Source organism: Dreissena polymorpha, chromosome 3, assembly GCF_020536995.1.
Source record: "Dreissena polymorpha isolate Duluth1 chromosome 3, UMN_Dpol_1.0, whole genome shotgun sequence".
In the NCBI taxonomy this organism is placed as follows: domain Eukaryota; kingdom Metazoa; phylum Mollusca; class Bivalvia; order Myida; family Dreissenidae; genus Dreissena; species Dreissena polymorpha.
The window spans coordinates 58,330,555-58,354,275 of NC_068357.1; the positions used below are offsets into that span (position 1 = coordinate 58,330,555).

Consider the following 23,721-nt stretch of genomic DNA (forward strand, 5'->3'; position numbering starts at 1 on the left):
TTATATTTAGAAATCACTTTACATTTAGTCATATTTACCAGATATGGCATGCTTGTATAACAAAATGATGTTAATATGAAAAATATATGATTATTCTGTAATATTTCTAAAACCGTTTGTTTCAAAGAAATTGTTATGTTCATAAGTAAACAAAATAACAACAGTTTATATCAGTGATGCAACGGGTTAAAACAATTATTAACCGGTTAACCTTGCACTGAAGCCGGTTATGAACCGATTAACTGAACAACCTTAAAAAGAAACAATATAAAAAGAGACTCACAAATGTCATGTTGCTCGAACACGTACTCTCTTTAGATAAGAAAGTAATTTAAGATCGCTTGCGCTGATTACATTAGCGGCCATTACAGATTCATAATACACATGTATTATAACAATTATGTAAATCGTTCTCTAAATGTAGGTTCGATCTTGCATGTATTTGTCCTGCGTAGAAGCATATTAGTAAAACGTTATAAGAACCGCAAAATATTCCGTTTCATGTGTCATTATTTTATTTTTTTGGTTGGACCGCTTATACAAGCACGTTCACGTCGTATCGCTAAAATAGTGCTAGTTCCTTTAGTTTTTAACCAACTGTACCACTTAACTTCGAAGCAATTACATGCATACTAAATATAACTAGAAATGGCGCGGCCGCAGCCGACGCGTATCCCCACGCCGCAGCTTTTAACCCAGGGGTCAGATCAAAATTCCAAAAAGTGCACTGTCGCACATATGCTCGTAGCTACCATGTGTTTCAGTTTCAAGGTTCTACCGCAAATAGTATAGGAGGAGATAGTGGCCAGGACGGACGGGCGGACAGACAGCGGAGATAACCACATAAACCCCCGCTCCAATTCGGAGCGTGGAGATAATGATTTTATTTTGTATTACTATTTGAGTGTTGTTTTTAATTCAATCACTTTAATTATTTGCTTTCTTGATTAAATCTTGCCTCAGACGGTGGTAGTTGCATAGTTGATGACGTACGTTACTTATAATACAATTTTTAATAATAACCGCTTTCGCGAGCTATTAGTGTTGGTTAATGTCAGAACAAGAGATGTGATTGTCAGAAACACAATACCCCCTACTGCGCCGCTTTGAAGCCATATATTTTACCTTTGACCTTGAAGGATGACCTTGACCTTTCACCACTCAAAAAGTGCAGCTCCATGAGATACACATGCATGCCAAATATCTATTTGCTATCCTTATGATTGCAAGTTATGACCAAGGTTTAAGTTTTGGGACAGAATGACAGACAGACAGAATGACAGACAGACAGGCCAAACACAATATACCCCCGATCATTCGATCCGGGGGCATAACAAATGAAAACAAGCCGCCCAACGTCGCAACTGATTTGTATCGCAGATAAATGTGTCAATTACATCTACGCTAATAGCTCCTTATCCCCGCAGTTCGCAAGTTACATTTGTGCGAGTTAAACCAAACAAAAGTGTCAATTATCCAAACGTATCCACAGTTTGTAACCACACAAGTACTAATTTATTGCTTTATTACTGTGTTTGTTGACAGGTTATTTATTACCGTCGTTGGTGTTCTGACTAGAAGCTAGCGTAAGTAGACATTATGTCACGCGCACAAAAAAAACATACTAAAAATAGGTTAACCTTTTCCAAAAAAATGAAACCGGTAAGTTGACCGTTTCGGTTGGTTTACTGGTTTACCTCTATCCTTATCTTATATCCTTACTTATTAGATATTATGTATGTATACATTTATATCTTATCTATTTATTTATGATATGAAATAAGATTTAACACATTGACAAAAGAAAGTATAAGCACATGACAGAAGACAATAACACAATTGAATATATAAATTTGTTATGATCTATTCTTGATAGAAAAAAATATTTTAATTTCACTGCACACATTAAAAGATTTAGACTCATTTGCTAGTTGACCACGTTTTCACTGAATTATATGCCATTACAACGCTGCGGGTGTGAATGTTAGATTTTGCAAAAATTTATATCGTATTCTTATTCACCTATCTTATTATGAATAACGTGTAGTACATCATTTGTAAGCAAAACGAACTAGTTCACATTGATCAGTTCATATTGCTTACTTACGAATTGATATTTCAAGTAAATATGTTCCATATAGAGTAGTTTAATGTGTATGTTGAAAATGGTTTGAAGTTCATTATGAACTCAAATTTGAACAAACAATATGTTTTAATCAAGCGTCCGCAGAACAAGAAGGAATTACTCACATAAAATTGGACTTAAAAACACGTTATCTACAATCTTTACAAACAGGGATACTTCGACATTGGCTATAAATAGCCTTTTTCACACTCATTTAAAAAAATTATAATGCCATTTAATGTATTTATTTACAGAACTTTACTATTTAAAAGAGTATAAAATTCGTATAACAGCAAAACGCGTTGGTAAAAACAGTTACAACGCGGGGATCGAACCTAGGATTTTCGATATAAAAGCGTTCGCTTCACCTCGACACCACATAGACGCATTTGTTTTGTCGGTCATACTATTTTAACCCACATCTTGTTTTGATTTTGATCAACCTATCGTTGATTTACCAGCATATAAGAATAATTCCGGTGTAACGTAAATACACCAAATTGCACGATATAACACGAAGTTTATTGCATGATAAAAACATCAAAGTTTAAGATGTATTAAACTTTATTTGCCTTATTGTCAACTTTGTTTAGAAAAATAATTCCACCGATTGTATTACATGCATCGTTAAGTTCTAACGAATTTAAACCCAAGCAAACAAATAGCATTCCTTCATATTTGAATTTACTTCCCTTTACCCATAATCAAAAATGAAAACTTGTCAACTTACTTATGATCGTAAAGGTGACACAGAAGACAACACAATTTCCTATGGTCTTCACAGTATAGCTCAATGCGATGATCGGGGTGTTGTTGACAGTTCTGCAGGAGATCCAATGCTGTCTTGACAGCATGCCACTTATCCAATTCATTTCATCCAAACGATTTGTGTTTCTTAAATAGGCCATTGTGGTTTTCAACACATTTATCACAGTATCCTTTCGAACATTGCTGACAGTAGAACAATGCCGCCTTGTTGACATTGTCTTCCTCGCAGACATTGAAGCAATAATCGTATATTACGTCCGAACTAGAGTCCGCCATTTTATATCTGAAGTTATAAAGCTTAACTTCAATAAATACACGACAAACTTTACTGTGGTTAATATGTAAAGTTTTCAATCGAGTAGCCATATGCGTCACGCGATAAACAGTTCGTTAAAACTTACAGGTAGTATACTAATGGCGAGTAAACTACTTTAGATAATAAGCGCATACTTCAAAACTAATCATTGTAATTAAATCTGAAATTACTCCGAGTTTTGGTTTGATAGACGTTAACAAATCGGTCAAAAGCATGTAAAACAAAGTAGCACAAATAACTGATATACTGCCATCGAATAGGAACCAAGAATTACGGTAGCGAGTACACGGATTAATAAAAGCAAGTACACATTGAATAGTAGAAGAAAAAAGTCGATCCAAACCCCTACTGTCATGTTCAGTACCAGTCAAAGTTTGAGAGAGATGTTGTTAAAATAGCAAACATGGCTCTACTTGGAACCAGTGAAATAATTGGGAAGAGGTATTCGACAGAGAAAATTTGGTTTTCATCCCGATCCCTATGCTTAGAACTGGTCATATCTCTCCACGAGGGATGTTGAAGAAGCAAACCGAGCGACCTTCCCTAACGCTCAGATCGGGATTTGTCAAACCTCTGCGCGGGGGTGGTAGAGACGTCATTTACCGCTATCATTATGCTCGAAACTTGTCCAATCTCTGCGCGGAGCTAACTGACAAAGAAAACTTGGCTACCATGGCTATCGCTCTGCTCGGAACCACTTAAGTCTGCGCGCGGGGGTTAAATACAGAACATTCGGCTACCACCCCTATCATTATGCTCGGAACCAGTCAAACCTTGTTTTCACGTTTTCTAAGCTCGGAAAAAGTCACATCTCTACATGGGGATTGTAAACAAAGCACAGACGTACCGCTATTATAACGTAATGCTTAATAATCAACGTAAATAAACACGCATAACTCTTCCTCAAGGAAGCTATTTAAAACGCAGTCCTCATTTCGGTTTCAAGTATCCATATCATATCATCGTTGCTCATAACTCATAAACCAATACAATTTATAGTTCACGTAATACAGACGTTCCCATGTGATCTCAGTCGTGTCATTAAATTTTAAATTATGGACATTGTGAAACAGAGGCGCTTAAGGGGAAACTCAAGGCAAGCGTTAAAGAGACCTCCAGAGAACACATGACTTTCCCTTCAATGTGATATCACGAAGGTTGGCTTCACCTGCAACAAACGGCTAATGCCAGAGGACTGTAGAGAATTGTGGTTCGCAGCCCTGACTCGATAGATACATCAAATATATCATAGTCAATGTTTGAGTAATAACTGGTGCAAACGTGAATATAATATACGTTTACAAGAAATACATAGCAACTCACAACAATAAAAATAAATATCGCTATGTTTGTGTTTAATATAAATCTATATTAAGCGCACGCACACCATCAAATGTTTGCAATTGCAAAACGAGCAATGTTCTTTCGTCTTATTTCGAAAGGGGTTTTCCGTAGGATACGCATCACTTGTAAAGCTTTTAAGTTTTATTTGAAGTGCATTATATAAACGATGACAATCGTCTTTACGGCTAATACATGTGTTGGAATCTTTGTTATGTTTGCGTTTCTATTAAATACATATTTTTAATTATTGACGTTATTTCGAATCGTAACGTTTATTATAGTTTATTATTATTATTTAAAAATGTGTGTTTTACACACGGATATTAACAAACAAAATAGGAACACATTATCAATTTAAAATAAAGTTTCAAATTTCAACACAAAATAAGTAAAGCAATCACAAATACATAAATAAATGAATGAATGAATTAATTAATTTATTAATGCATGGATGAATGGATGAATGGATGGATGGATGGTTGGATGGATGGATGGATGGATGGATGGATGGATGGATGGATGGATGGATGGATAGATGGATGGATGGTGGGTTGGCTGGCTGGCTGGCTGGCTGGCTGGCTGGCTGGCTGGCTGGCTGGATGGATGGAAGGATGGACGGGCGGACGGACGGACGCACTCATGAATGAACGAACGATCGATAGATCGAATCAATGAACAAAGAAACGAACCAATGAACAAAACGAGTAATATATGTCGTGGCCACGAGATAGAAAAAAGAGGAGTGCACAACTAAGTAAAAGAGGAGTGCAATTAAAAAAAAGATCGGTGCATTAAACAAAAGAGTAGAGCATTTTTGCTATCTCGTGGCCACAAGTTAATCAGCCAATCAAATTTTGCGCAACGTGTGCAAATATTCTCTACGCATATATATATATATATATATATATATAGCTGGTCAGAGCGGGCTTTTACTGTGATTATTACTTCCCTTTGTATAAAGATCACGATGAACGACCACATGCAACAATTCGATTGGCTGAACAACTCGTGGCAACGAGTTAGTTTAGTCGGGATCTCGAGATAGCTTAAATAATCTCCTCTTTGTTTAATGCCCCTTTCTTTTATTAACTGCACCGCTCTTTTTTTAATTGCACTCTTCTTTTACTTAGTTTTGCACTCCTCTTATTTCTATCTTGTGGCCACGACAAAGCTAACTGCTAGCCACGAGTTAGTAAGTCGTGGCCACAAGATAGAAAAAAGAGGAGTGCAATTTAAAAAAAGGAGGAGTGAATGTCACCTCTATGCCACCATAGTATATTGTTTATTTCCAAATCTCAAAACTAATTGATGACATCTAGTATGAAATGTCACACCACAGTAATACAAAAACGCAATAACCTGTATAAGGTGGTAAATGATAAAACGGGCCCATTGCATTGAAGGGTTACATAACAGAGGCGCACGTTGGCGAAAAGTTGTTGGAGAGTTAGAGATGAATAGCCCATATGTGTTTGGACATTTGCGAAGCCGACTAGTATGCCTTATTTACCGATATACTATTTTCTGGGCCAATTGTCTGACATATTCAATAACAGGTATTTTGTTTATAATTCAAACACACACTGTTGTATTTGACGATTACAAGTTATTTGCAAAACAACACCAGCCTGATAAATAAATGACATGTATCTAAGTGGGAACATGCACACTGTACGATATTTTAGTGCTTACGGAATTACAACGTCGGGTACGACGATGGGCATCGAAACAACATTGGCATGCGCATTTTAAAATCCTTTGGAGCGAAAATAAATATTGGCGCCTTATACGTTATCAAGAGCTATTACACTACTATAGCTACTTTTTACAAGCAAAATGACAAATAGCTTAGTCTCAAAACTTAAAAACGTCAAAGCGTTATCAACATCTAGTCGTAAATGATGTAGCGTGGCAGTCAACAGTATATTGGCTGTGTTTGACGCAGGCGATAAATCAGTGTGCACTATTTACTAATTAAATACGATGTTCGCACTTTTGTATTATTTACTCAGGGTTCTGTTGACGGGGCGTTGTAAGATATTGGTTGGAAATACATGTTTTTACGACACAGTTCCAGACGAAAACTTGCAGGGAGCTCAATTGGCAATATGACACTTGCCTCGTTTCTGTGTAACGAACGGATAAATCTGGATTGATTTATTGACGAAACGGCGTAGAACACTGGGATACATATTTCTCAGGCAATGGCTAAAAAGAAACCTCGTGCACAAATGTTACTAAACAATTACTAGAGTGTCAGACTCTTCGGTAATATTGGAAGTAGCCATGGCAATAATTGAAGCAGTAACATAAAAAATATGTTGTTTTTTCTGAATGTTTTCCCTTATTGTATTACTCATGTTAAAAAAATATAGTCGCCGCTTAACTCTTCCCCCATCGACCCTGTCTGCGACTAATGTTTGTGGAGGTATATCGGATACCTTCGACTAATGTTTGTGGAGGTATATCGGATACCTGCGACTAATGTTTGTGGAAGTATATCGGATACGGTATCCCCCTAGCAACGGTACTTGTTCTACATAAGAAACGAACTCAACAGCGTTCAATAGGTTCAAGTCTTCCGATGCTAAAATAAATAATATTTTTATATAACTAATGATGAGGAAAATGGTTAGAAGCTTTACGAAGATATCCATATAACCAGGATGTTCTTCTTAGATAACTTTCCCAAGAATCTTTGAAGATTTTGAAATAAGTACATGGTGCACATTGATTGCTTGTCCGGTATTCTTTTAAGCAACTACTGTCCGATATTAAACGAAACGAAATCCACATAAAAAATCAAACTAATAAAGCAATCAAAATACCCCATTTAAATCCAAATAAATTGCTTCTATTCTTTATTTGATATTGCACATTGGGAACAATTGTAGCATACATATGGAAATAATTTGCGTATTTGTATCGTTTTGATTGTATTGTTGCGTTTTGGGCGGAAATTTGGGTACTGATTCTCTGCACGCAAATACTTTGTACCCCGTATAATCCTTTAACTTAACATTTTGTTGTTGCTTTCTCATTATTATATAATAAACGTTTCAATGATGTTTTATGAACTAATATTTTCAGTCGAAATGTCGCAGTGAATGACAGTAAACAGAAGAAAAAAGGATATATAATCAATCAAATCCTACAAAGAGCAAACGATCAGCATGCATTACCCGTCGTTTTTAACATTTGAATACTATCCCTTTGCGGAACAGTGCATGTTATGAAAAGATTAATTGTAGCGCTGATTACTTTCTGGTTTGTTAGTTATCATCCGTTGGGGATAAATTGTGCATATCGATCCACTCATACAATTCTTAAAGTGTTGCTGGGATTAAACTTTCCCAGTATTAGGGAAATACACAACTTTTTTAGAGCGTCAGATTAGTGGATTGATTATTATACATAATCGGTGATAGTTGTTTGTTTTATTCTTCGACGTAGCTGTTTCTCAGCATTAGGACATAACGTCCATGTAAATGTTGAGCAATTAAAAGCTGTACAATGAGCGCTTTATGTTCAACCATTGAACGGTCTTATGTAATATATCAATATGGAATATATCAAGTACGTCCCAACCGAAAACTTCGAAAGCTCCGAAGAAATGGGGATATATTGCCATGAACCTGTCCGTCGGTTGGTTTGTGGGTCTGAACGTGATCTCTTTTTGAACCCAATCGTGAGAAATCCTCCTCCTCCTTCTCTTCCGCCTCCTTCTCCTCCTCCTCCTCATTATCATCAGCATCATAAACAGCAGCATCACAATTATCATCATCATCATCGTAGGCATCATCAGCATCACCATCATCATCAGCAGCAGCAGCATCACCATCAACATCATTAGCATCATAATTGTTTGAAAAGCAATTTGCAAAAAAAATATGTTGTTTATATGATGGAAAGACGACATTGATTAATTGTGTTGAAGAATTTATTCACGTTTGATTTGTAAAATCTCAAATCATTTGATAAGATCTAATAGTTTAATTACGTTAGTATCATTTTTTATATCAACGAAACGTATAATCAATAACGGGTTTAAGTTGATGCCAGCGACGGCGCTTGGTTGCGATAAAGATGATTGATATATGCACAGTAAAATTACAAACACACGAAACACGTAAAGTAAACACACACAAATCCCGTCAAAAGTTTCTTCTTCGCGCTCTGGTTCTTACGTAGATTTTGCCATATTTTCGCTGTGCATGATAACACGGAATACACAAGTACATTTCTCACATGATTTTTTCGCTAAAAGATTCCCATACACTAGACTTTGATGATTTAATAATTTGTCCCCAGGGAAGAATATATAATCATGTGTACGCTTTTAAAAGTAATTCCAAAATAAAAAGGGCTTCGCTGGTCGCCTATGGCATAAGACCTATTTTCGCTCGGCGCGGCTAACGTCAAGCTGGTAAAGCCTTAAAGTAATGCTTACGAACAGCTATTATACGACGAGGATTAAGGTATAAATACAAACTGTTAAAATGTTAAACTTACCAAACATATAAATATATTTCTGTTTATTTTTTACAAAATCTCATTTTTTTATTGGGTCTTTCTATATTGCAGAGCATTTCCGTATTGCTCTGATATTTAATATACATGCGTATTTAAAAATGCTTCCATCACCGTCTGACTTAAGGATGCATTTCCCTCATTCACCCAATTATCAATCTGCTGAGATTAGCTTGTGTAGTGATGAACGTACGATGCAAAACAGTAAAGCTTTCTAACATCTGTTTATAGTACAAGACAGTAATGGTAGGCCGTGCTCTGTGAAAAGAGGGTTTAATGCATGTACTCTAAAGTGTCTTCATAGAATAGCTTGTGCTGTCCGCCAGGCTAATCAGGGACGACACTTTCCGCTTTTATTGTATTTTTCGTTTAAGGAAAACCTCTTATTAGCAAATATCGGTTTAGGCGGAAAGTGTCGTCCCTAATTAGCCTGTGCACAGGCTAATCTGGGAAGACACTTTACGCACATGCATTACACCACTTGTACATAGTATATCGCCAATATTAGTCATACAATACTGCAGTAATATACATATCACTTTACGTGATACATGGCAGTGGTTAGAAAATCATAGAAACAAACGCATTTTTATTTAATATGTATGGTACATTGTGGCTATTGTGCAATTAAAATTTATGGAAAATAAACTTTATTGGAAAATTTCATTATCTGACGCATACCATGTGGATTATTATGCTTATAATGGTTGTAAACATATCACACATATTTGCATTGATAACATATAGCAGCGACTTTAGCCATGAGTCAGGTCTTCTTCTGTATAAAGTTGCAACAGTACTTTTAGTTATACATCTTTGGTATTTTTTACGTTTGAATACAAAATAATGTTTTGTAAATGTGTGTATTTTGTTGCCTGAATTATTTCTTTGTTTAGAAATACACCATAAACTCGCAGAGCTGTATTCTACATATACATTGCATACCAGGCGATTGAAAAAAATGACCGAACATTCAAATACCAATTTTCCTTTGTGTTGCCATCCATATAAAATAAAACATATGAGCGCTTATACAAAATATTTTTAAACATATTTAAGATATAATTAGTAAACATCGTTTTCAAAATACAAAACCTTAGTATGCAGTTATTTATTTCTTTATAATATACATAAACAAATACAATTACAATTCTTCCTTTTTATATTTTCAGGTGCCCACTGTTCGGAGATTGGAAGACTGGACGCTCAAGTTAGTTCTTCTAGGCTGTAGTATCATTTTTACTGACGTAAAGTATTTTCATTTCAACCATCTATAATTGATCAAAATAGTATTTTAACGAAAATAAACTATAGAAATCATAATATAAATTAAGCGGATATACACATGTCCGTTTTTTAAAATCGACGGTTTCAAACTACTAGATTTACTATTCGGTTGATACAGCAGTAGTAGGTCTGAATTGTAAAGATTATTCGAAGTTTACTACACTCACTTCTGTCTTGCAGTCGACAAGAAAAAGGATTTAAGCTGTGGGTGCTGATTCGTTCGGAGTTTGTGTGGCATGCGTATAAAATCCGGAGCCAAGAGGTATTCAACTCAACTCTCCGATCTAGTTTGCAAATTTGAAACGTGTCCGGATAATTGAAGCACCTGTCGCAGACGGCTCACTTTGGCTTTAATAGTGAATGTCATAATTTTCCTTATCGACAAGTTATAATTGTATATGGATAATTTATTTCAGTCGAAAATAACTGTTTGTAGTAACACATTAAACAGAGGTCAGAAAATATTTTATCCCATCATCAGACGTGTTTTGTCGAAATAAACCACTGTGGAATAAATTTTCCTCTATTTCAGCAGTGCTGAAATATAGCAGTCACGCGCGGCGAAGAATGTTCATATTACTCGGAATCAACTATAAAGTAATCATTTTTAGTAAAATCGAATCAGATTCAACAAAACAAACAATTTGATACCAAGATGTAATATATTTTTAACACATAATGCAACTCAAAAAGCAAATAAACATTATTTACAAATATTACGTGCGCGTACTCGTGACGTCATTATTAACACGTCATACGACACAATGCATTTTGTTTCACGCTAAAGATGCAGTTGTTTAGTGTCTTTTTTTCATTATTTCTTAAAAATCGGGGACGTAGAGGTATGATAAACAGAAAAACAGGTTAGTTTCTGATCTTTTTGTAATGTATTAGGCTCGACACGATAAAAATAATGAAACAAGGTTTGCTTAAAATATCTTTGGGATATTCCGTCTAGTTCGATTTTCCTATTCTATTTTAAAAGAAATAATTTACGACTAAGAAAATTGATGGGATAAATCGAATACTAGGTCGGTGCCTAATAAAGCAAAGTTTATCTTGCTCGGCACGAAAATCGCCAAGGCTCGTGGTTCAGATTTTTTAAGCCTCGCAAAATAAACTTTGCTTTATTCGGCACCGACCTAGTATTCTCTATGTACCCGTTTATTATTATTATTATTATTATTATTATTATTATTATTATTATAATTATTATTATTATTATTATTATTATTATTATTATATTATTATTATAATAATTATTATTATTATCATTATTATTATTATTATAATTATAATTATTATCACAGGTGGTTAGCGTGTGGCTATGATATTAATTAGTGAAAACATCATTTTGAATGATAAATAATCATATTATAACGAAAAATTAACTTTTCTGAAGAAAAAAAATTTCACTATCAAATATATATATAACAAGGTATGCAACTCAAAATCACCCCAAAACGGGTTGCATCGCTTTGAACAGCCATATCTTCATCAATTGTGCAGCGATTTTCACGATCTCGGTCTTATTCAACGCAGAAATGAATTTCCTTTCTGGAAATGTATATGTCTTGCAATATTTTTACAAATGCTGGGTCAACTTTTAAGAAATAACACGATACACAACACGCATGACCCAGTTGACAGTGATCATGTATTCTTTATGAATGAAATCTCCAGTTGTAAAGACACACCTCCGCATTGGACCAATGAAATCACTCGTATGTTTAAAATGTCAGTTAGTTGAAATGTATGTAAACAAAGGTTTCAAACGGCGCTGGACAGTTAGTCTTGATGCAGAATGTAACGACAAGAACGGTAATAATGTTTTTTCATACGTTTTATTGAATTATGGTATCGAACTACATGAACTTTGTAGGGAAGTTGCCCTTTACTCCGTGAAGATTTCAGTCTTAAAGACAGCATGATCACTGTCAACTGGGTCATGCGTGTTGTGTATCGTGTTATTTCTTAAAAGTTGACCCAGCATTTGTTAAAATATTGCAAGACATATACATTTCCAGAAAGGAAATTCATTTCTGCGTTGAATAAGACCGAGATCGTGAAAATCGCTGCAAAATTTATGAAGATATGGCTGTTCAAAGCGATGCACCCCGTTTTGGGCTGATTTTGAGTTGCATACCTTGTTATATATATATTTGATAGTGAAATATTTTTTTTTTCAGAAAAGTTAATTTTTCGTTATAATATGATTATTTATCATTCAAAATGATGTTTTCACTAATTAATATCATAGCCACACGCTAACCACCTGTGATTATTATTATTATCGCAGCATAGTTAAACAACAAAAACAGATATATGTATGTTAATACTTCTTAACATCTGGCACGCAAACCTCTTAATGGGGCATATATCAACTTAAGAAGTTCGCAAGGTCAAACAATTGCAGTAATGTTAGTGTATGAATGAAAGTCATATCTTAACTCACATTGAAACCACAATTTCCTTTTCATTGGTCGCTAAAAACCATTATGTATCAGCGTTACTTTAAAATTCAACCATATAAGGGGTCAATTATCTGGAAGAGTAATGACTGTAATTAACCCGCCAGTTGAACCAGATAAGTACGCTATAAGCGAACTCATATGTAACGTGAAACCTTAAACAGATGATACTGGCATGTTGAATATTGCATGAAAAGTGGTTTATTAACACGCTGATTTTCTATTTTTAGCTCGGACTTTATCATGCAGCTCTCTACACTTTGCCAAAGTGTCAGTGATTAAACATTTTAAATGGGGCAATGGTTGGGAATCACTGCATCTTATGTTTCTTTGTTGCCTCTTAATCTACTTTAAAACGGCCGTGAAATGTATATAAGCTTCGATAAATTTGAAATAAAAAACGCAACTTTGAAACGAAATTTGTTGGAAATAAATACAAATAAAATATCAGTTGCTACAAGATTAATTTCATTGACAGTTTTTGAACGTTTTTATTAAGTAACTGATTGCCTACTGAGTTGATTAATCTAGACATAAACACAGGAAGTGACGTCAACGTAGTTTTGCGGAAAAAATAAATTTATAACAGGTTACATAATAAACAATACAAAGATGGATCGTGGTTTAAGTAACAGCCTTTTATATGGGATTTAATTATATATTTTAAAATCAATTTACTCTTAGAGCTTCAGCAATATAATTATTCGTAAACAATAAGTTAATATGCACGTAAACCAGTGAAATGAAACTTTATACTTACTACGTTTTTGTGTGACTCTAAAACATATTAAAATGATTGCCTTTTAATGATTAATGATCATGAAAATTATTTATCTTATCTTCATTTAATGTGAACTTAAGTTCTTAAGGTATTGAAAGGGTGTATACAATGACCAACTCAATTATACATTGTTTATTTCCCTTGTCGATGAACGCTGTTGAGCTTTGCTTCAAGTTGGCCTCTATGCGTGCCGGTCAAGTAAACTTACATCATTCTTTCTACACTTAACCGAGTAGACAAGATAAATATTTACGCTGCTAGTGTATTTAGGGCTTTTATAAACACATTTATATCTTAAAAGTGATAACGGTTAAATAATAATCAGGTATGTGTCAACCCGATTTATTTATGAACTTACATAGCATGAACTTGTTGAATTATGAGTCGTTGACACCATTATAAAAAATTAAATGCAGAAAGATAAACATTATACAATTGATAGAAAGAAACGAACCATAGAAACAACAAACATAATTTGATGAACGCTGATTTTTATAGAATCTCGACGAATAATCATGCCATTTTTAACCGACATACTAATACATAAAAACAATTTAATTGTACAGCTTTGCTCAAAGATATACGAGCTAACCGAATTCCATCTGAATACGTCTTAAGACATTGATTTGTGCCTCTTTTACTTATTGAACGTGTCTACAAACCGCTACGCAATACGATTAAACGAGTCTTCAGTTTTGGTATTTTGGCGGTAATTCAGGACTTTTTTACACACCATAACAGAAAGCAGTAATATGGTAACGCATTCTTCACTCGACACAAAACACAGCATTTAGTTTAAGTTTTTAAAAAAGCGTGTTGCATTGAGAGTGTACGGACTTGCTAACAGATTTGTATGATGAAACTTTTCAAACTTTGTCTACATAAAATAGCACTAAAATTAAGGCGCGAATTAGAGCAGACAGACTCATACTGAAAATACAGCTCGGTTATGCATTGTCTTCATGTTAAATTATTAAATTACAAAACGTTTCCAACGCGAAATTAATGAATAATTTGGAATGAATGTGTTGCTTTTGTTAAGTTGTGTTACAACACGGGGATCATTTACATCAAGTATCAAATGTTTTATATGACAGTCGTGATGGCCGCGTTGTTAAGAAAATATCCTATACCTCCGAAAGACAATAGTTGGAACCCCGCTTGATACAAATTTTGATTTTGTTTCTTAAATTCCATTCCTTTTATTGTCGTTGGTCTCCATACTATTCAGTGGTTAAAATCTAGCATTTTAAAGCATTTGATGACACAATTAAAATGACAAAAGTCCTTAGTCAATTAACGCTGTGAATTTTTACAATGCCTTTTCTAATTGACCTACCAAATTCTATACGCAAAAGGCAAAACGACCTCAAACAAATAATATGGTCAAAATTTCTGATTTACTTTTTAATTTTAACATGAACAATTGATAGCACGGACTTGTTAGTAATTTTTGGTGACTGATTGGCATTACAAGTATGAACCAAATGTTATACAATAACGGTTGTATGTTAGACTCATTTCTAGATCTCTAGTCTAACTAGACATGATGATAATGCATTTTATAATGTACGATGTAGGACTGTCATGCATAAAACTAGATCTGATTGTTTCTATGCTAAAATCGTACGCAAAACTACTCCCAATTCCCAGGCGTGTCCAGGCGTGTCCAGTTTGATTTTGTATTTAATATCTACCAGCAACTTCACTTAACAAATACTAGTACGTACTTCATGAACGTGCAAGATCGAATGTAGAAATGGAAATCTATTACTCATAGCGCAGATTGTAATTGTAATTTTTTTTATCAATGTTGTTAATAATTGATTCAAACGCAGATACCAATCAAATACAAACTATTATTTCCGGTCATTTGTTGAGTTTTTTTTATCACAGGGTTGATCGGAAGAAGAGATTTCCGTTATGAACACCGATTGTAGGATGTTTACCCTAATTAGGAAAATAATTGTTCTTAAATGACGACATACATTGGGAAGAATGACAGTGATCGTTGCTGTGGTGGTGATCTGAAGTTAGATTTAAAACAAACCCATACAACAACAACAACAACAACAGCTGATACACATTCTCTTTTCAACAGGACAGGGTCGCACGACTAAAACATCTTCGACTGTGAAGATATCACGACTTGTTGCGTACGATCGGAACGCAATGTATATATTACTGACGATAAACTTAAAGTTTCTTAAGTTTTTTTTTCAGCAAATTTATCATAAGCAATGCATGAGATTATGAGGATGTTGTAATGAACCGTGACTCCTTATTTTTACTTCGACACAACATTGAGTGTAATGTTTGCATCTACGATTCCTTGTTGTTTAACTTCTTTTGCTATCTCTCACGATTCGTAAATCGGATAACACGCTGATACGGGAACTCCCAGTAAATATTAAATCCAATAAGCTGCCAATATATCAACTATCTCGTTTTAGAGGGGCCTATTTATCACACTAACAACCTATCATTACCCACGAAGGTTTGTTTATAATAATAATAATAATAATAATAATAATAAAAATAATTAATAATAATAATAATAATAATAATAATAATAATAATAATAATAATAATAATAATAATAATAGTTATAATAATAATAATAATAATAATAATAATAATAATAATAAATAATAATAGTAGTAATAATAATAATAATAATAATAATAATAATAATAATAATAATAATAATAATAATCTCTTTATTTTCTTAAGGTAACTCAATAAGACAACACATAGATACAAAGTTATGCAAACAGTTTAACAATGGCAATCTTATTTTCAACGAGGCCTTCAAACAACTATGGTATGTATAATGCATTTCTGCATTAAAATGCAAACATGTAGACTTTGACGGACATAAGAGTACTGTAACAGTGTAATACAAGTGTTATAAAAGCAAGTCTATTACATAACTTCTCTTATATTATTAATTTCTCTTTCAATATTGAAATGATCTCAATGAACAAATATTTATTAACAGAAAGTATTTAAGAATATAAAGTTATTGTTAATGCGGTTAATGCGGTTAATTGATCAGTTCCAATATTGATGGGTGGGTGCTGGAAATTTGAAGGGCACAAAATACGTTGTTTTTTTAATTTATTGATAAAATATCTGATACATGCGGTTTCTTTGAATATTTAGAATTAATTTTCGTGCAAGTGAAAGACGCATACAATCGGGGGCGCGTGTGATTATAAGAAGAGATTTCAAGCGATGTGTTAAACACATTGTTCGAAATAAAGCGTAATGATGATAAAAGACGGATGCAAAATTAAGCTTAACTGTACACGTAGCTAAATAGAGACTTGCTTAAAACAATTAGCAACAAGATTTGGATCAATTTAACATCATTCTTCCTTAAAAATAACGAACGCGTTAACAGTCTTTGTCCGTTAACAGTCTTTGTCCGTTAACAGTCTTTGTCCGTTAACAGTCTTTGTCCGTTAACAGCACTATTTTGAGAATTATACAACTTGTTACATAATGCATGCACTCAACACATGAACGTTCTAAGTGTTTTGAAACAGGAAATTATATTTACTGATAGCTTGCATTGAAGCACTCAACCGGTAGAATTTAAAAACCACAGACACATTTGTCAATGTCTTGATTAGTCATAGAAGACAACTTAATTTAAGCAATTCTAAATAATAATCAAAAATTGTTATATTTTTATTAAAAGCCTGAACGTTGGTTATGGCCTTATTACTAAGTTGATCATTACACTTTTAGTTAAGCACAAACTTACCAAAATAATTTTGAGCGAGTTGATGCAGAGGATCTATTTGGATCGTGCTCTGTGAAAAGGGGGTTTAATGCATAAGCGTAAGGTGCCGTCCCATATTAGCCTGTGCATTACGCACAGGCTAATCAGAGACGACACTTTCCGTCTTTACTGGATTTTTGCTAAAAAGAGACTTTCTGTAAACTAAAAAAACCATTACAGCGGAAAGTGTCGTCCCTGATTAGCCTTTTTGCCTTAAAAATGATTTTTGACAATAATTCGGCTTCCATAAATTGAAACGCGCGGAATAATAAAGACAACAAAATATAGTGTACTTATCATTAATTTAACAAATAAAGCTTTATTTGTTGTAATTAAATATATACATCTACATGCAATAATATGCCCATGTATTTGTTCCTGAATTTTTCAAAGATTTTTAAATCATACACATGACTTGTACGAGTGCTTTAATTTGTGTCTGTCGCGCATGGACGACAACTTAAGGTAAGATTACGGTCATTCACCAGTTCTGCAATTCTGGCACCTCGAATTACTGGAGACCTATCATCAACAATCTCTGCCACATTCAGTATCTACAGACTATTCATAGAAGTATTTAAGGATCGGTGCTGTTAAATCTTTCTTTTTTGAGCGCTTCATAACACACATGCAATTACTTAAGTGGATTTATTGAGTCATTCATAGTCAAACGCTTTGACCTCATAACTTAATTCAAGTGTTCAAACATATTTGTATTAAGTGGATTTCAGGAATTACAAAACAACAACAGGTATTTGTTATATACATATTCCCGAGAATCTTAATACTACCATTACCCGTTTAACGATAAAATGTATTGTTCGTAAATTAAGAAAGCTTTACCCATGTGACTCTAAAAAAATATTTGGTAAAAATATTCGATTAAAATATGTTAAAGTGCGGCCAATCGGACGAATAGCTTACCTATTTGTAATGTCAATATGTAATGATTATGGAACTAAAATAGTTTGATGATTCTTCTCGTCATATTGTAAGTTTATTTGATGTACGATGTGGTTATGGGTTATTACACGATATTACGTCACAGAGCAAGAATCACACATACACGAATGTTTTAATGTTCAAGAAGAAGCTATTCGTTCGAATGGCATACTGTACATAGTTAGTGAATTTGTCATCATGATACGCAAATACATTGCATCTTACATTTAAAGAACAGTTACTTAATATTTACTTTTTTTAGTTAAAGACGTAATTTGTTTGACGTTTTTTTATAACAATGTCTGTTAAATGATTAATTACATTTTATCTTACACTTGAAAAAATAGGTCTTGTCTAAATGAATGTTTTTTCCCTATAAATCGTGTAGTGTATTGTTTCAAACGAATGTACATGTATAATTAATTTTCAACTTCATCGATAAAATTGCACAACATCTAATGAGACCATTATGACTACACGTGATTTACATACATCTGTTGAAGGTATATATCACAGTAAAATACGCATGGAGGTTTATTTAAAATATATGATATTTGGTTTTCACATGAGTGTTTGATTATTAAACACTGCGTAAAATCACGTGGTGCACATACTTGTATTTATTATAGAGAACAATGAAAATCAAGGGACGATATCATGAAAGAAATATGTTCTTATACAAATATGTTATAACAGAACACTCCCTGTCAGCATCACGTGATTAAAACTGTGATCGCCGCCATGGAACGGTCTATACACAGCATTCGGGGTTAAAACCGCTTTGGGGGCTTGTCGAACCTGGTACTCACAAAACAATAAATCGCAAACCAAACGCACTTCATAAACAAATTTATCCAATGCTAGTATGCAGAATAGAATGCCAATACGTGACGCGCTAATTAAATAAAGTCATCGTCGTCGTAAGAACCATCTTTTTGGTTTTTCTTTTTCTTCAACATCGACAGTACTTGACCAGTCATCATCTTCTTATCCCTAATCCTCGTCATCATCATCACCGTTATGATCATCATCATAATTATCATAGTCATCGTTGCCTCTGCGTCATCATCATCTACACCAGCATCAGCAACAGCAACAAAGCAGCAAGAAAAATGCAATGAATATCATCATAGTTTTGCTCATAAAACCATGTCGTTTCAAATTAATCTTTTATTAAGTCATCACAACCACTCCGTGTAGATCAAGGTCTCTTTTATTTTGTCATAGGACTTCAGTATAATCCGGTCCTATTGATTGACTTTCTTCAGAGACTCTGAAATGCAAACTGCTCGGCAATTGTGTGAGAATTGGAAAACACGTTTACGGATATATTAATTGTGTCAATGGGTTTAATTAGTAATTGTTTTCATATTTTTTTCTGGCACTCGATCGGTGATAGGAAAAAGACACTTATTATATAAAAGAATATCGTAGATCTACTTGACTATTGGCCTTCTCAAATGGATTTTAACACGAATGTAAACAGCGATATCATGAATAAAAATTGAAATCGTTTAAGTGTGAAAGTATAATATGTATACATCAAATATTGGAAGATGAGATAGTATGGATTGTAATCTACTTTACTGCCCTTGTTTGATAAAAACAATTATATACGTACTTCACCGTGAATGACATGTGCGTTATGATACGGTGATAATATTATCTTTATAAAGGAATATATGTGTTAACGGAAGAACATTGTTGCCGTTCTCGGGTATGTTTGTTTAACTAAATATGGTGTAGCCAATTAAATATAAAAAACTATTGGATATTTTTAAATAAAAATCTCTGGCAGATTAATATAATTTCCATGTTATACATGCACTGCATTTGTGTTTTGTTTAATGTCATTTCATAAACAAGACTCTTGCCTGTAAATAATACATACGTATGTACGATTGTATTACGTTTAAAGATCAATTAAATTTAGTTAATCTTATAAAAACATTCTCGATCAAGGCCATTCAATATAGGCAATATATCTTTATAAAATATTTGATTACCGGGTTACATAAACTGTTAAACCATCATCGCATATTTAAAAAGGTAATTTTCTCATAAACTAATATGACTACATTATAACTGAATTCCATAAAAACTTAAACGTTTACATCTTCCCCAATTTTAAACATTTAAAACACGTGTACTGCGTTTTATCTCCATAATGTGCATCAATGTTATTTTTTACTTTAAATTTTATTTGGACTGCTATATGGTACCGAAGATGAGCATCATAGAGTGGAAATATTATTTATACAAATCTACTTGAATTTAGAAAATTAGCTCGATATTATTTATTTATTTAAATACCATATTCACGTGTATTTGTTAAGCTTGCATTAAACTCGCCGCGGTTGCGTTATAGTTTTAGTCATGTTCTGAGAAAACTGGGCATAATGCATGTGCGTAAAGTGTCGTCCCAGATTAGCCTTTGTAGTCCCCACAGGCTAATCAGCGACGACACTTTCCGCTTCAATTGGATTTTTGCTAAGAAGGGACTTTGTTTAAACGAAAAATGTCATAAAAGCGAAATTGTCGTCCTCTCATTAGCCTGTGCGGACTGCACAGGCTAATCTGGGACGACACTAAACGCACATGCATTATGCCCAGTTTTCTCAGTACGCGATTCGTTTATTTGTGTGCGGGTAAATACGACGTGTTTGTCGTCAGAGGCTTACCCACGTAGTTCTCTTTGAGGAAGGGAATATTAAACAATTAAATACAGTTGATTGAAGATAGACCAAATAATGAGTTTTTTTGCTCACTCGCTTTAATAGAAGTATTTAATTGTTTTGCAATTTACGTGGAAGTCATCACTTGGTTCGATAAAGACAAAAGTTTACTATGAAAGACTACACTATCATGCTGAAAATAAGTAAGCCATTGTTCGGTTTTTAAATTATGACGAGCGTTGTTGGTTAAAGGTTTTACTTACAAAAAAACTACTATATGGTTTGTATTTGTTTCATATTATTTTTTAAGTTGTAATGTAGTAAACGATAAACCTGACAAACTGGGTCATCAAAACTCAATGACATATTACATGTTTCGAATGTTTATACATTTAAATCCTCTCCCCCTATGTTTTATCCACTCCTTTTGATTCAGCTATCCGCTTATTACGGCAAATGTAACATATCTCTAATAAAACTTAAGTGAAGAATCTAATTTAATGTTAATTTTAAATGTAGCAAATCCAGGCAGAGGTTGTTTTTGGTTAAAACTTAAAACGCATCAATCGTACATTATATTTGTTAACTTTTTTTTCGTAAATCATAATATTCACGTTTAAACTTGGTATTGTTAGTTATTTGTTTATTAATAGATTAATTTAATAATGTATTTTAAAATAAGTAGACACATTTTGTGTTTAAGTATCAAAATATGACTGCATATTGATAAAAAATATGAACAAATCCTGGCTGCCACGGTGTCTTTCTAGATTTGGACTGTTCCAATTACAGTATCCGATGTTAATCGTTTTGCTCTTGTTTAAAAAATAAATAAATTAATGTCTTACTTGTATTGAACTTTTTTCATTCAGTATAACAAGTCAACTTCACGTTTTAAGTGACCGAATATACAGAAACTGAGGCTTTATTGTCTGAAGTCAATCATAAAATGGAAAGTATTGTAACATTTTGCTTGCCTCACCTATTCCGCCGCTGACACCATTTCTCGTCCCTGTCTTTAACATTTTTTCTTAATTGCTGCTGTGATGACTAAATAAATTGTTAATAAAATGCTAAGTATATCTAAGCCTCTATAACGCTCAAAATAAACGAAAATTTCGTAAACTATTTCGTAAAATAAAGTAAACACCTAAACAATCAGTGTTCCTTATAGCAATAGCCACAATTTCAACGCTAGATGAGGTATTATTTCATAGATTTGTGTAGATACAAAATCTACAAACATCTATTTTTCCAGACCACATCTGGCGTTGAAATTTCGGCAATAGCCACAAGGAACACTGATTTTTAATTGTTTAACTTTATTTTACGAAATATTGTACGAAATTTTCGTTGATTTTGAGTAATAATGGGGCTTTAACATCTTTAAATTATATACTCATTCTAACAAACAGGTTTACTAATATAGCCTGCTTGTTTAACGGTAAAAATTATTGCATTTATCAAAGAAGGAGTAAGTCTAGTTTAAAAACGTGATGAAGCCATTTTCTTCGTTTTCTCACATCAGAGAATTTTCTTCGCTTCCTCACATCTGAAAATCCTCTACACAATATGCAACCAGTTACATAAGACACAGTAAACTCATAGTGCACACCAAAAATAAAAAAAGGCTGGGTGTACCTGGTTCTCAAAAGTATCTTTGGTTAGTTAATGCAAGGGGGGGGGGGGGGGGGGTTGTATCCTTTAAGTAAATATGGAAATGAACAGTGTGAAGAGTACATCCAGAAATAGCTGCTGAATCATCATTAAAATTTAAAAATCCTATTTAAGTATCCTGTTTTATCTACCCTAGCACCATTTTATTAAAAGTCACAATACTGTCATATTAATTAATCAAACTATAATATATATGTATTCGTCTGTATTCATGGCTTTTCATGACGTAACACACTAGTTTCTGTTTAATCGTTACCAGTGAACATGATAGCCGTAGATTGTAGTTTTTATCTTCAAAAATTTGAAATACAATTTGAATAACACCGTCTGGTCCAACGATGCGCACCGATATAAAACTCGATTGCAGACATTTTAAAATCCAGTGGGATAAAAAAAACCACCTTTCCCATTATACGTAAAGAGCCAAAAAAGTGAAGTCACATTATTTTTTACATAAACAATGATTTATAGTCGAGCCTTAAATTTTACAAGGCATCAAAGCGCTTAACATGAATTATTCAAAACATTTTAACTCTGTGCGATGAAGACAATTAATCAGTTTGAAGAAAATACTATTTTTAGAATTTTCTTTTCGCACTTTTTAAAATTTTAATCCGGGCTATGTTGGCAGGGCGTTTTATGATCAGGATGAACATATAAATTACCACTCACCACGATACAAATCCTTGCGAAAACTTGCATGGACGACGAGAAAAAAATCCTTGTCCTAAATGGCCATCTTCATGCAAAAATGGGTCTTATGCCATATGAGGTCAGTGTAGCTTCGGACAAACCTTTCTGGTCTTGAACTTCGCTAACCGCATACGGCATAAGACCAATGTTCGCATGACGCGGACGAATAATGCTGATAAAACCTACAAGAAAAGCCTATGAACAGCTTTTATACGACGAGGATTGTACAAGTATTTATGCAAAGTTAAACTTACCCAACATATAAATAGAGGTATGTTAATTATCCAAAATATCTCATTTTGTTATTGTGTATTTTTGAGTA

General features: G+C 33.6%; 1 protein-coding gene across 1 annotated transcript in view; it reads right to left on the bottom strand.

Annotated features, from left to right (window-relative positions):
* LOC127874321 (probable thiopurine S-methyltransferase) overlaps positions 1-23,721 on the bottom strand; it is a 195,058-nt gene that overhangs the window by 99,651 nt on the left and 71,686 nt on the right. The gene's annotated exons all lie outside the window — the stretch shown is intronic.